A 13,661-nucleotide genomic window follows, 5' to 3' on the forward strand; every position below is an offset into this window, starting at 1 on the left:
GTCGTGATGGCGAAGACCGGCGGATCGGGCCTTGAGGGTGGCTGTGGCCCTGCTGACTTGTCGGGGGAGACAGCCGCCGATGTTTCCTTCTGTTGGCGATTTATTCCCTGGGGAGCCAGTGGTGCCCACAGCTTTGTTTTGGACGCACTTGGGCCCTGGCCCTTAAAACATCTTAACCATCCTGGAAGACTGGTGGAGCCCTTTTGGGTACCTGATGGGGCCCTTGGGCCTTGGGGCCCCTGCTGTTGGGGAGGTGTTGTGTTGGGGTGACGGGGGTTGCCTTTACCATCTGTGACGCCGCCAGTGGGATTCTGACGGCGTTGGCGACGGTGACTGACTCGCCCTTTCCCCTCCTTCCCTTTCGGGGAGGCTCTGTGGCCTCTTGGGGGCTCCGCTGGGGGGTCCTAGAGGGCTCCGTGAGCGGCTGCTGGATGGGCATTACGGAGACCTGGCTGGGCATGGAGGGGGGGTTCCCCTCACTGAGATGTGCCCACCGGGTTTCCGTGCGTTTCATCAGCCGAGGGCCCAGGGTAGGGGTGGGGGGGTAGCGGTTGTCATTAACGAGAGTCTTGATCCGAGGGAGGTTGCTGTCCCGCAGATAGCCGGTTGTGAAACCCTCTTCGTGAGGTGGGGCCGGGGGGTGCAGGTGGGCTTGCTGATCACGTACTTGGCTCCTTGCTACGTGATGGCAGCCCTGCCCGAGCTGCTGGAGATGATAGCCGGGACGGCGGTTGAGACCCCCAGACTTATGGTCATGGGGGATTTCAACCTGCCGTCAGCGGGCGATTCGTCAATGGTAGCTCGGGAGTTCATGGCTTCCATGACGGCCTTGGACCTGACCCAGGTAGTTGCGGTCCCCACCCACGTCGGGGGTAACACACTGGACCTGATTTTCGTCTCGGGACAGTGGCTAAATGATCTGGAGTTAGGGGAATTAATATCTCAACCCTTGTCATGGTCAGATCATTTACTCCTTCAGCTTGACTTTCGGACCGCTACACCTCACCGCAGGGAGACGGAACCGGTTCGATGGTTCCGTCCCAGGCGCCTGATGGACCCCGAGAGGTTTCTGACGGAGCTTGGGCCATTTCCGAGGGAGTTAGCCCACGGCTCGGCTGAGGAACTGGCGGCCGCCTGGGATGAGGCGGCCGCTGGCGCCTTAGACCGCGTCGTGCCTTTGCGGCTTCTGACCCGGCGACGAACTCGACCAGCTCCTTGGTACAACGAGGAGCTGAGAGAGATGAAGCGCCGGAAAAGAAGCCTAGAGAGCGCCTGGAGGTCCAGCCGCTCCGAACCTGACCGAACACTAGCAAGGTCATATATTCAGACCTATCTAGTGGCGATCAGGGTGGCGAAACATAACTATTTCTCCGCACTCATCGCATCGGCAGATAATCGCCCAGCCACCCTGTTTAGGGTGACCCGCTCCCTGCTCACACAGGGGGCTCGGGAGGACCCCTTACAGGGTCGCGCTGAGGATTTTGTTCAATATCTGTCGGATAAAATCACTCAGATTCGGGACGGCTTGGACACTGATTGGATAGATTCAGGTGGGATGACGGGGACAGGTCTTGAGAATGTTATCTGGGCTGAGTTCGATCCTGTGACTCCTGAGGACATGGACAGGTTGTTGGGCAGGTTGAACTCCACCACATGTTTATTGGACCCGTGTCCCTCCTGGATGGTGCTGGCCACCCGGGAGGTTACACGAGGCTGGCTCCAGGAAGTTACCAACGCTTCTTTGTTGGAGGGTGTCTTCCCCGCTGCTTTGAAAGAGGCGGTGGTGAGGCCCCTCCTCAAGAAGCCCTCCCTGGACCCGGCTGTTTTAGCGAACTATCGTCAGTCTCCAACCTTCGCTTTTAGCGAAGGTTGTTGAGAGTGGTGGCAAATCAGCTTCCTCAACACCTGGAGGAAACTGTCTATCTGGACCCGTTCCAGTCCGGCTTCAGACCGGTTACAGCACCGAGACGGCTTTGGTCGCGTTGGTGGATGACCTCTGAGAGCCGGGACAGGGGTTGTTCCTCTGTCCTGGTTCTATTAGATCTCTCGGCGGCTTTTGATACCATCGACCATGGTATCCTGCTGCGACGGTTGGGGAGATTGGGAGTGGGAGGCACCGTGTATCGGTGGTTCTCCTCCTATTTCTCTGACCGTTCGCAGACGGTGTTGGCAGGGGGGCAGAGTTCGACCCCAAGGGGGCTCACTTGGGGGGTGCCTCAGGGTCTGTCCTCTCGCCTCCTGTTCAACATCTATATGAAGCCGCTGGGTGAGGTTATCCGTGGTTTCGGGTGGATTATCATCTGTACGCTGATGACACCCAGCTGTACATTTCACCCGAACCACCCCAATGAAGCCGTTGAGGTGATGGGCCGGTGTCTTGAGGCCGTCGGGTCTGGATGGGGAGGAACAGGCTCGACTCAACCCTTCCAAGACAGAGTGGCTGTGGGTGCCGGCGTCCCGGTACAGTCAGCTTACACCATCGCTGACTGTGGGGAGGAAGTACTGACCCCCAGGGGGAGTGCGCAACTTAGGCGTTCTCCTGGACGACCGGCTGTCCTTAGAGGATCATTTGACAGCCGCCGCCAGGGAGCTTTATCAGGTCCACCTGATTCGCCAGTTGCGCCTTCCTTGACCGGGACGCCCACGCACGGTCACTCACGCCCTCGTCACTTCCCGCCTGGACTATTGCAATGCTCTCACATGGGGCTCCTTGAAGAGCACCCGGAGGCTTCAGTTAGTCCAGAATGCGGCCGCGCGGGTGATAGAGGGAGCACCGCGTTGCTCCCATATAACACCTATCCTGCGCGGCCTGCACTGGCTACCAGTAGTCTTCCGGGTGCAATTCAAGGTTTTGGTTACCATCTTTAAAGCGCTCCATGGCTTAGGACCGGGATACCTTCGAGACCGCCTTCTGCCACCGATTGCCTCCCAACGACCGGTGCGCTCCCACAGAGTGGCCCTCCTCAGGGTGCCGTCGACCAAACAATGTAGGTTGGCGACCCCCAGGGGGAGGGCCTTCTCTGTGGCGGCACCAGCCCTGTGGAATGAGCTTCCTCCAGGATTACGACAACTCCCTGACCTCCGGACCTTCAGATGTGAACTGAAGACTCTATTATTTCAGCGTGCGGGACTAGCCTAAGAACAATGTTTTAACCAAATTTTAATGGGTTCTCCTGACCTCCGGACCTTCAGGCGTGAACTGAAGACTCTATTATTTCAGCGTGCGGGACTAGCCTAAGAACAATGTTTTAACCAAATTTTAATGGGGGTTTTATTGGTTCTTACTGTTTTAGTGATCAGGCTTTGATAATATTTAGTTTTAATCTGGGTTTTAAATGTTTATTTATTACATTGTTTTATATTGTTTTAATATGCCTGTGAACCGCCCTGAGTCCTACGGGAGATGGTGCGGTATATAAGTTTGATAAATAAAATAAATAAATAAATAAATCATATGGGAGGACGGTTGCACGTGCATGCACAGGGCTGGGCACATAGAATTATGGGGGTGGGCACGCGTGTGTGCAAACCATACCCCCACCCCCCCATCCTGGCATGCAATGGCAAAAAGGTTAGCCATCACTGCTGTAGTGGGGTGTGCTCTCAAATGGAAGTAGAAGCAACCTATTTATACATAGGTAGTGGTATATAATACCACAAAATGATGAGATTCATGTCATTAGAGTTGATGAGCAACAACTTTGTTGAATTTTTTTTTAAAGAAGCTATTAGGAACCATGAGAACTGGAAGACTATATCAGTGAGTCACAGCCTGATGTCCCACAGCCACAGGGAGACTCATCCCCAACATACAATTGCTCTCAATTGTAATTTTCAGTGTAAGAGAAAATATTAAATAAGTGTATGTATAACCATATAATGATTATCATTTACTATATTATTTATCCTTAAATTGAACACATCTAACTTTTGTCCATTTCTCTGTCTTAGCTATACTCAGGGTATGTTAGAGTCTTCTGTTATAAATGGAACTGCTCAATAGTTTATTATCAATTTATAAGCCAAAGAGCCAACCTGTGTCCTCTGAGCCATATTCAGAATATCCGAAAGTCTGATGTGACCCCTGAAGAATAACACCCTAACTTGTCTCCATCATAGGTGGTTTTGGGGTCAGTGGAGGGATTCTTTTACAAAGTAAATGAATGGTAGGAATAAAGAACATTGAAATTATGGTGTATATTGCACCTAAAATCTGAATCGAAGAGCTAGGTGTCTAAACGCAAATAGGTATTTGGAGGAAAAACATATCATTAAAAATGATTCTGGTTATATACTTTTGGAATGTGCTCCTAATGTGACTGTCAGTGGCTAAGATATCTCTCAAACAAAAAAAAAAGTGATGCACTTTTGTTCAAAACATGATTTATGAACCATCACCAAAAGCTTCTCAGAAGCGTCCTTTAGTGTCAGATATTAATTATCTCCAAAGTGTTTTTATGGTGATGGGAGATTCACTGTGCAGATAATTGTATGGCAAGATTTGCAATTGGATATACCATTAATGCCATCAGGAAATGCATGGACATTTAGCACCTAAGAAGAGGAAAGAATAAAGTTTTTCAAATTGAAGTTTCACTTTTCCTGGGGTTGCATTTCCAAAACATGGGCTTGGATAGGACAAAGGAGTAAATGTCTGGGCAAAATAAGTACCATTCAAACAGCTACAAAATATACATAAGTCTATTATGAAAGATTCCTTGTAGAGTTTTTTTTAAAGTGATGCAATTTGTTTGCAAACAATTAAGGAATAGGGTATGGTACAAATGTCAGTAACCATCTAATAGTAATTCAACTAATTCTACAAATTAGATTAATTACAATATTAATAAGAATATGACAAGACTGTGATTATATTATGCCACTCCTGACAAAAAAAAATAATTAGAGACTTCTGAGATAACAAGCAATAGAGGAGAACAAGAGAATTAGATCTTGTCTTTTTTAATTATAAAGTAGTTTATCATCAGTAGTAAATCTGTTCAGTATGCTTTACTCCACTTTCTAGACAGAAAAAGAAACAACAAGGGATACTAACTATTTTACTACTCTGATCTTTATTGTGTTTCATCACAATAAACATTTTAGTAGCGGAAAGGGGGAAAGAAATGTTCCCTCAACATGTGAAAATTCATCTAAGGCCTCAAGACACACTGGTTCAGTTGTAGAACTTGGAAAGAAGAAAGTAGATAAGCTTAGTTATTAATTGGAGCAAATCAGGATTAGCAGTTTTTATGTGTGACTTTGTAGTGAAAATAAGAATAATAGAAAACTTAGAGTTAGCCTGAATTTATTGTTCATGTTAAAAAGTCAAAATTAGCGAAAGCATTGAAAATTTAATTTTTGTTATTTCACTTTTGCTAAATCTCTAAACATTTAAATGATAGAGGTGATAAAATATCAGTGTAATCCTTCACAGTTATGGGGTGAAAGGTAAGATGAATAGAACAACTACAGAAATTCAATGCAAACCAAATCAGAAATGGATGTCTTTATTAGTAATGTTTCCAAAGAAGAAGATAGTAAAAATTAAGTTATCCAATTTTAGAAGTATGCCTAAAATAGTTGATATAGTCTCTTATCATCTCTATCATTTAACATATCAGGACTTAAGTATTTGTAGTGTGAAATTTTGGGATGAAATTATTGCTTTCCTATAGTTTCCAAAAAATACACAATAGTTTCTACTTTCCGATAAAACTGATAATTTTAATGTCCATTTATATATTTATTATCAGCATCCAAAAGATATTAAGCACCTTTAGGAGAATAGTAGTAGTAAGTAGCGAAGATTTACAAACTGAAGTTATTAAGCAATAGAAAATTACAATATATTTTTCAATAACAAAATATCTTCATTTATCAATCATTCTCTTTTTAATACCCTTGTAACTTCTCCAATTAAACATCCTTTAAAATTTTGATTAGTCATTTTTTACATGATGAAATAGCTTTGATTTTCAAAATTATACATTTAACAGGTCATCATTTCTGAAAAGCCATAACACAGATTATACAAAATACATATTTATCCTTTTTCTTTTTGTGGCTTCAGGTAAGTTTTTGGCTTCTGGTGAGTGCAGTTCACTGGTAGGATTGAAATTTTTTTACTACCAGTTCTATAGGCATGGCTTGGTGAGCATGGCCTGGCTTGGTGGACGTGGCTTGGTGGGCGTGGCAGGGGAAGGATTACTGCAAAATCTCCATTCCCTCCCCACTCCAGGGGAAGGTTACTGCAAAATCCCCATTTCCTCCGAATCAGCTGGGACTCGGGAAGCAGAGAATAAATGGGGGTAGGGCCAGTCAGAGGTGGTATTTACCAGTTCTCCAAACTACTCAAAATTTCTGCTACCGGTTCTCCAGAACTGGTCAGAACCTGCTGAATGCCATGTCTGGTGCAGTTTGCTTTGCAAGGTTTAACAGAAGTAGTTTGCCATTGCCTGTTTCCTAGGGCTAAGAGAGAGCCGTGGGCTCAGGCCTTTGTGCCTATGGTGGGACTAGAATTCACAGACTTCCAGTTTCCAGGCTGGTGCTTTAACCACTACATTAAATGGGTTCTCAATCTTCACTTTATATACCAATTAATGTAGCTGCTTATTACATTGCTTTTCCCTTTCTTCATGCTGAAAGAAAGAAATATCATGTTTAGATTTTTCATCCCACCAGTTTCATAGAAACCTTTTCCTAAGAAAAAGTATTTAGCATTTTAGCCCGAATTTACGTGTATTCTCTATTAGCTATGTCTTGTTTCCATATCAACTGAATGGGAATAGCAAGTGTGCAAATGTAAACGGTCATTTACCTTAACTAGACAAACACCATTATACCATCAGGAAACCATTACTCAAAACAGTCACGCACTATATATTATCAAAGTACTATCAAAAGTATTTTCAAAGATCCTTGTATATATTTGCAGTTTAGTCCTTGTGTTAGTGAATACATAGGAAGAGATTTGGAGAGTGCCTGTAATTTTATAAAGTTTTCTGACTATAGCAGTAAACAAGATCAGAAGTTATAAAGTATAGTGCCCTACTTTCTGATTGGGATCACTGAGATGAACATCTGTCAACATAAATCAGAAAGTGTAAAGAACCAGTAATAAATAACTCGGGTTCAATGGGTTCTGGAAGACACTTTTGCTTCTAGTAGTAAGAATGACTTAGCAGTTGCTTTCATTATCAGCACTTCCTGTGTTAAATCTTGCTTCAAAAGGTTTGAAATTCCAGAAGAATATTTTTATGTCAATGCAAACTCAGTAGTCAAAGTCAGCAATTTGTCATGTAACTAGTTTAGGCATGTTAAAGGACCTTATCTAAGGACACATGCACATACAAATATGCAATAAGGAGACATGAGAGAGTCTAACCTTTCTTAAAAGATGCTAAAGGAGCATCAATAGCTAAAATTGATACTCCAGGCATTCTAATCAATACCTTGGCACCACTGAAAGAATATGGTAACAAAACTCAAATTTTCCTAGGGGTAGGGCAAAGCTATTGGTGGCATGGTGGCATGTGTGCTAATTATTTCTTAAAATAGAAGTAAGTTATGACTCCCTGTGGCTTTCCCTCCTTGTTCTCCCACCATTGTTCATGCTTCAACAAGTTGATTCTGTTTTTCTTTAAACTATAGTTCCTCATTACTTACAGAATAGATAGTTGTAATTTAATGTCGGATTACCTTGATCCAATTTATATATCTTAATTATTATACTTTTGCACCTGGGTGTGTCTGTGCACGCGCACACAAAAACCCACATTTACTTAGATAGCAAATATTTTCAGTAGTTCTAATGATTACTTGGATGGCATATTTCTGGCTCAGTCTCAATTTACTATACTTTGTATGCAGAAATCACAATGCAACCTACACAGAAGAGTTTGTGTAATTTCGTAAATGTCATTTTGGGAGTGAGATATTTTTGGGTGTATTATTGTATTGCTGTTATTGCAGTGCTGTTATCGTATTGCTGAGTGTGAGCTGATGCAGTCCTTGTCTTCTCTTTCTTCCATTTCTCAGCCTAAGAGCCTTATCTAGAAAATTAAGACTTTGCATAATGTGTCCAAAGTAGGATAATTTGAGTCTGCTCATTTATGCCTGAAAAAGAATTCTAGATTGATTTGTCACCAGATTATCTTCTGCTGCTCCTTCAAAATCCAGTAATATTAACTAATAAAGTTCATGATTCTAATGAAAATCATGGATCCAAATCACTTGGAACTAGATTATCATGTAGGAACTGCTATTGCAGTGGTGGGATTCAAATAATTTAACAACTGGTTCTCTGCCCTAATGCCTGGCTGGGAGTGTGTGGCTAGGGGTGTGTGGCTGGGGGTGTGTCATGTGACTGGGTGGGCGTGGCTAACTTGACATCACTGCACTAAGTATACACACCTGAACATTATTACTATATTAAAAGCATACATTATGATACATCAAAAAAAGCTCTTTGGAGAAGCAAATGCTCACATATTATATAATGACCTCCAACTTAGAAATAAAAATTTTTCTCATTAAATCACCAAACTGGGGTCTTCAGTAAGGATCCCAAAGAGGTGAGGCGCCTGATTATATGCATCTCCAACATTTGCCCGGGGAAACGCAAAGAAAGCCACGTTCGAAGGAGCAAAGGCCATGCCACCCAGGAGAAGGAAGAGAGAGAAGCCAGGGAAGGCAGAGGGCCACCAGCTTTCCCTGAGAAGAACCAGCCCAACACACACACTCTTTCTGCGCCCTGAAAGATGAGTTCACCAGCGTTCCTCACCTGGCTGTCATGATCACATTGTAAATGGCTAGATAGGCTGTCACTAAGGCACCAGGGCCTTTTTGCCGCCAGTCTGCTGAAGCTGTGAGCTCCTGCTCCCCGAGTCGCTCTCTGGCAGGTGGCTGCTCCTCCCGGTTAGGGGCTAAAGATTAGCTGAGAAACCTTTTTAGATTTAAAAAGGTGCTGTATCCTGATTAAACAGGATATTTTATTATTTATTATTTAAATTTTGGGGCTGCCCAACTCCAGGCAGTGCAAAATCATAAGAAGTTTGAAAGAAAACAACCTAGGCACTTAAAATTACCCTTTTAGCTCAAAGCTACAGTTGTATCCAATTTTAGGAAAGACATTTTAAGAAGGATATTAAGAAATTGGAGCACGTCCATAGGGGATCAAACAAATTGGTAAGTGGCCTGAAAGGGAAGTTTTTCCATGGAAAGGTTGAAATCTTTGGTTTTGTCTAGCCTGGAAATCTGTAGGGAGATACACTTCAAGTACCTGAAGGCGAATGTGGTGAATCCTTGCTTTGGATTCCTTTGAGAGGAGGGTAGGCAGGGGAGATCCTGACTTCAAAGCTGTCGGGATTCCTAACTGCAGAACTTGCTTGGCTCCATGGTGGCCTTCTCCGTGGTGCTCTCTCTATGGTGCAAAATAGCAACAAAAAAGCTGTGATTGAGGCTTCTGCGGCATCACTCAGCTTTTTCCAGGAGATAGGAGAGGATGAGAAAGGCTGCCTGGACTCCCTCCCAGCATATTAGACATTGATTCCAGTGTTTGGGGCAACAAGTCTTGTTCAGGCCAGCAAAGAGGCAGCGGCTTCTGCCTTGGTTCAGGCTGGCAAAGAGGTAGTGGCTGCCACCTCGGTTTGGGCCAGCAAAGAGGCAGCAGCTGCAGGCTGCTTGCACTAGCAAAGCAGCAGAGGCTGCAGGCCCTCACACCAGTAAAGAGGTGAAGGAAGGCTCACAAGGCAGACAGATAGCTGGGCCACATGGGAAGCGGTGGAGAATGGCGAAGGAAGACGAGGGAAGGCTCGGCTGGGAGCTGAGCCTCATGGGAAGCACGGCCAAGGTAAGCGAGGCAAGGAGTGACTGGGAGGGGAGGAGCGGGACAGGTGGGGCGGGGTGGGGTGGGCAGGGCCATCCAGTGGTGCGATTAGCCAGTTCTCCAAACTGTGCAAAAATTTAATAACCGGTTCATCCAACCGGTCCAAACTGGCTGAAGACCACCTCTGTGCTATTGATTCAAGAAACTGTCACCAAATTGATTAAAAGGGCATTAAAAAAGAGCTCCTTTTTCTTCTCCAAAGCTGCAGAAATGCAGATCATCTTAGACAGTAGCAAAGGAACAGGAAAATAATCTTTCTTTTCATGCCCCAGATTTGTTAGAATGACAAAATCATCTGAGGTCTAGTAAGATAAAGTGATCAGCACTTGAACAAAAATCTTAATTGGTATTGAGTTTGCGATGAAGCCTGCACTAACATTATCCTTTGGCTCTAGAACTTGTTTTGCTTTCACAACTGTAGCAAAGCCAGCATTTGGGAGGTAACTAAAGAAAAAGAAAAAAGAAAGAATGCCATAGAGAACAACTGATGCCCCTGGTAACTTAAAGCATGTAGCATATTAACCACTCTTGAAGCTTCATAAAGCCTGCCCTCATTACTGTTATTTTGGCACAATGATTCAATGACCTTAGAAAGTACAATAAGTCATTAAGTGAGGAGATTCCAAAAGGGAAAGGAAACTTCAAATGGACTAAAGAAGAAATATGCTTACTTCTGAGGTTTCGTCTGACTGCATTCTTCTTCCATCCAAGTTTCATCACCACTAGAGCATAAAAGTGTTCCATCACATGCTTAATTTGAGTCTTAGCCCAGCATTTTAAATGCTCAGAGAAAGACACATTTTCTAATACAAAAATAAAAGCAGCCAGACATGGGGCAGTAGGCCCAGCTGGTCATGAACTGGGAGCTGGCATACAATACTGAGGCAATAAGCAATTTGATTATCTAGTATAGTGTTTTTCAACCTTTGGCAACTTTGAGATGTACAGACTTTTATCCCACACAGGTTGGAGAATTCTGAGAGTTGAATTCCAGTTGAATTCAATTCCAGTTGAATTTAAGATAATTCCAGTTATTTTAAAGTTGCCAAGATTGAAAAACCCTTACCTAGCATTTCATGAATGTCTTTTTGATGTCTGTTCCTTAAATCCCTTTTGATGCCATGTTTTGTGGTACGTACTTTTGTTATTTTGGACTAATTTTAAAAATGGACTCTTATTTCATTTTGTCATAAATGCCCATTTGTAAAGGTTTAAAACAACTGTTAAGCTCTGTGCTGTAAGTGTCCTTTTTTCCTGTTTGCTTTTAGATTTCTCTGGGATCTTTTAAAAGTATTCAAGTTTCTTGGGAACATTTCTATCCAGGAAGCCAGTAAGTGGGAGCAGTTAGCTCAATGGCAATTATTGTCACAAAATATTGCCTCTTTGGTGATATTAATAAAAGTTTGATTTCACTTCCACAATTGATGCCAGTGCACAGCTTTCTGTGATACACGCACACACACGCACACACACACACACACATACACACACCTCCCTACTGGACCTGTTCTAGCACTTTTGCACCTGGTGAGTCCTACAATTAGAACTGGAGGATAATTTCATAGCCAGTGTGGCATTCATGCCCATCATATCTTTGTAACACAGTCCTTTGAAAACAAGATGTTGTCATAGTGAATGCTAAGGAAACATGGAGGTGGGTACCTTAGTGTTGGGGAGGGGAAAGAAAGCAGGCAAAAGTAGCAGAATGTTAAATGTGCGTGTTCGTGTGTCTATGCATCTTTGTGTCTCTGTGTGTATGTTTCCAAAATAGATACAGATAATCCTCAATTTACAACTGTTCACTTAGCAACCTAAGTTACAACAGCTCTGAAAAAAATGACTTACCACCAGTCTTCACACTTACAACCACCCATTGCAGCATCCCAAGATCACGTAATCAGAATTCAGGTGCTTGGCAACCAGCACGTATTTGTGAAAGTTGCAGCATCCCAGGGTCACATGATCACCATTTTAAAACTTCTCCAGCTAGCTTTTGACAAGCAAAGTCAATGGTAGATTTTCTTACAAACACATGATTCACTTAACAACTGTGGCAAAAAAATATATCATAAAATTGGGTGCAACTCACAGCCCACCAGGAGCTCTGATGGTGCAGTGGTTAGAATGTGGTATTGCAGACTAACTCTGCCCACAGCCTGGAGTTCAATCCTGGCAGAGTTCAAGGGTGACTCAGCCTTCCATCCTTCCGAGGTCAATAAAAGGCTCGTGGCAATATGCTGACATTGTAAACTCCCAGAGAGTGCTGTACAGCATTATGGGGCAGTATATAAACCTGTGCTATTGCTATTTCTATTAATAGCTGTCTTGCTTAGCAATGGAAATTCTGGCCCTAATTATGGTCATAAGTCAAGGACTACCTATATATATTAGAATAAATAATTTTTAAAAGTTTTTTAAAAATCCAACACTTATTGGAAACGAACTGAAATAAACTGAAGGGTAGAAATATGGGAAATATTCATTCAGGTGTTGTAAATTTCTCTTTTATGTAAACAGAGGCTTTAATCCTTAGCAAAACTGTCTGGGAATGTATTCTGTCATAAAAAGTAGATAACGATTCTATATGTTATTTAGTAATAGCCGTGCAATTTTTCAATGGAAAGTGTCAGTTTCTACTTTAAATAGCAGTAAAATAGCAATATTTCAAGCAAAGTACATCCTTCAAGTGAAGTATATGCTTAGGAATACCACAGGCTAGACTGGAAAGCTATGTGGGGTTTGATAAAATATCTCCCCTGGATCAGACTAATAGGCAAATGACTAGTTGAATAAACACACACCTTTATTACAGTCACTGAGCCAGAATTATCTCTATGACAAAATTTACACAGCAAAGATAAGGATACGCAAAACACTTCTAAGTATTTAAAATGCAGCAAAATAAAATATTCTATAAATAAAATTTTAAAAAATACTGTATCCATAAATTATTAAAATACCAAACAATTGTACAGCTAAATTGCTGAGTAGACTGCTTTACTGTGTCTCTGCGCTCAGCTATTTAATACTAAAATGCAGCAAAATTAAAATGCTTAAGATATATTCTTGTTAATTCATTAATCAATAATTTTGTGACAATTATAAATCAGTGCCAATATTTAAATTCCATACAATTTTAAGTAATATGCTCAATCATCTTTTATCTCACTAAATTTTGAGGATCCTCTTTATGATATAACAATTATTAACAATTAACAACATATTAGCACACTGCTAAACAAAATTTCTCTACTTGTCAGGTGATTTAAAAATCTTTACTGGCAAGTGCTATAGGTATTTGACCCATAGTCTGATGTTCTTTTCCACATGCAAATTAAACCAACCAAAAAGTTGCTTATCCATAGTATTAAATTTACCTCATTCAGCAGAGACTCCCCGCCATATTGTCACTGAAACAAAAATCCTTCATTCCATGAAACATTGACCATTTCCAAAATGTATTTCATATGAACAAAATCCACAGAACAAGTTTTGATAAATTGCAAGATTTCAGACCGCTTTTTCTCTGAATCTGAAATATATGTAAAATAACCTGATGATGAGCTGCATTCATTTCTGACTCCATCAAATTAATAGTGTCTAAAACAAAACACTATTAATTTGATGGATTAATTTGATGGATTAATTTGATGGTAACAGCATTCCTTTGGCGTTGAGTCATGCCGGCCACATGACCATGGAGACATCTTCGGACAGCACTGGCTCTTCGGCTTTGAAACAGAGATGAGCACCGTCCCCTAGAGTCGGCAAC

This window comes from Ahaetulla prasina, chromosome 6 (assembly GCF_028640845.1).
Source record: "Ahaetulla prasina isolate Xishuangbanna chromosome 6, ASM2864084v1, whole genome shotgun sequence".
NCBI lineage: Eukaryota > Metazoa > Chordata > Lepidosauria > Squamata > Colubridae > Ahaetulla > Ahaetulla prasina.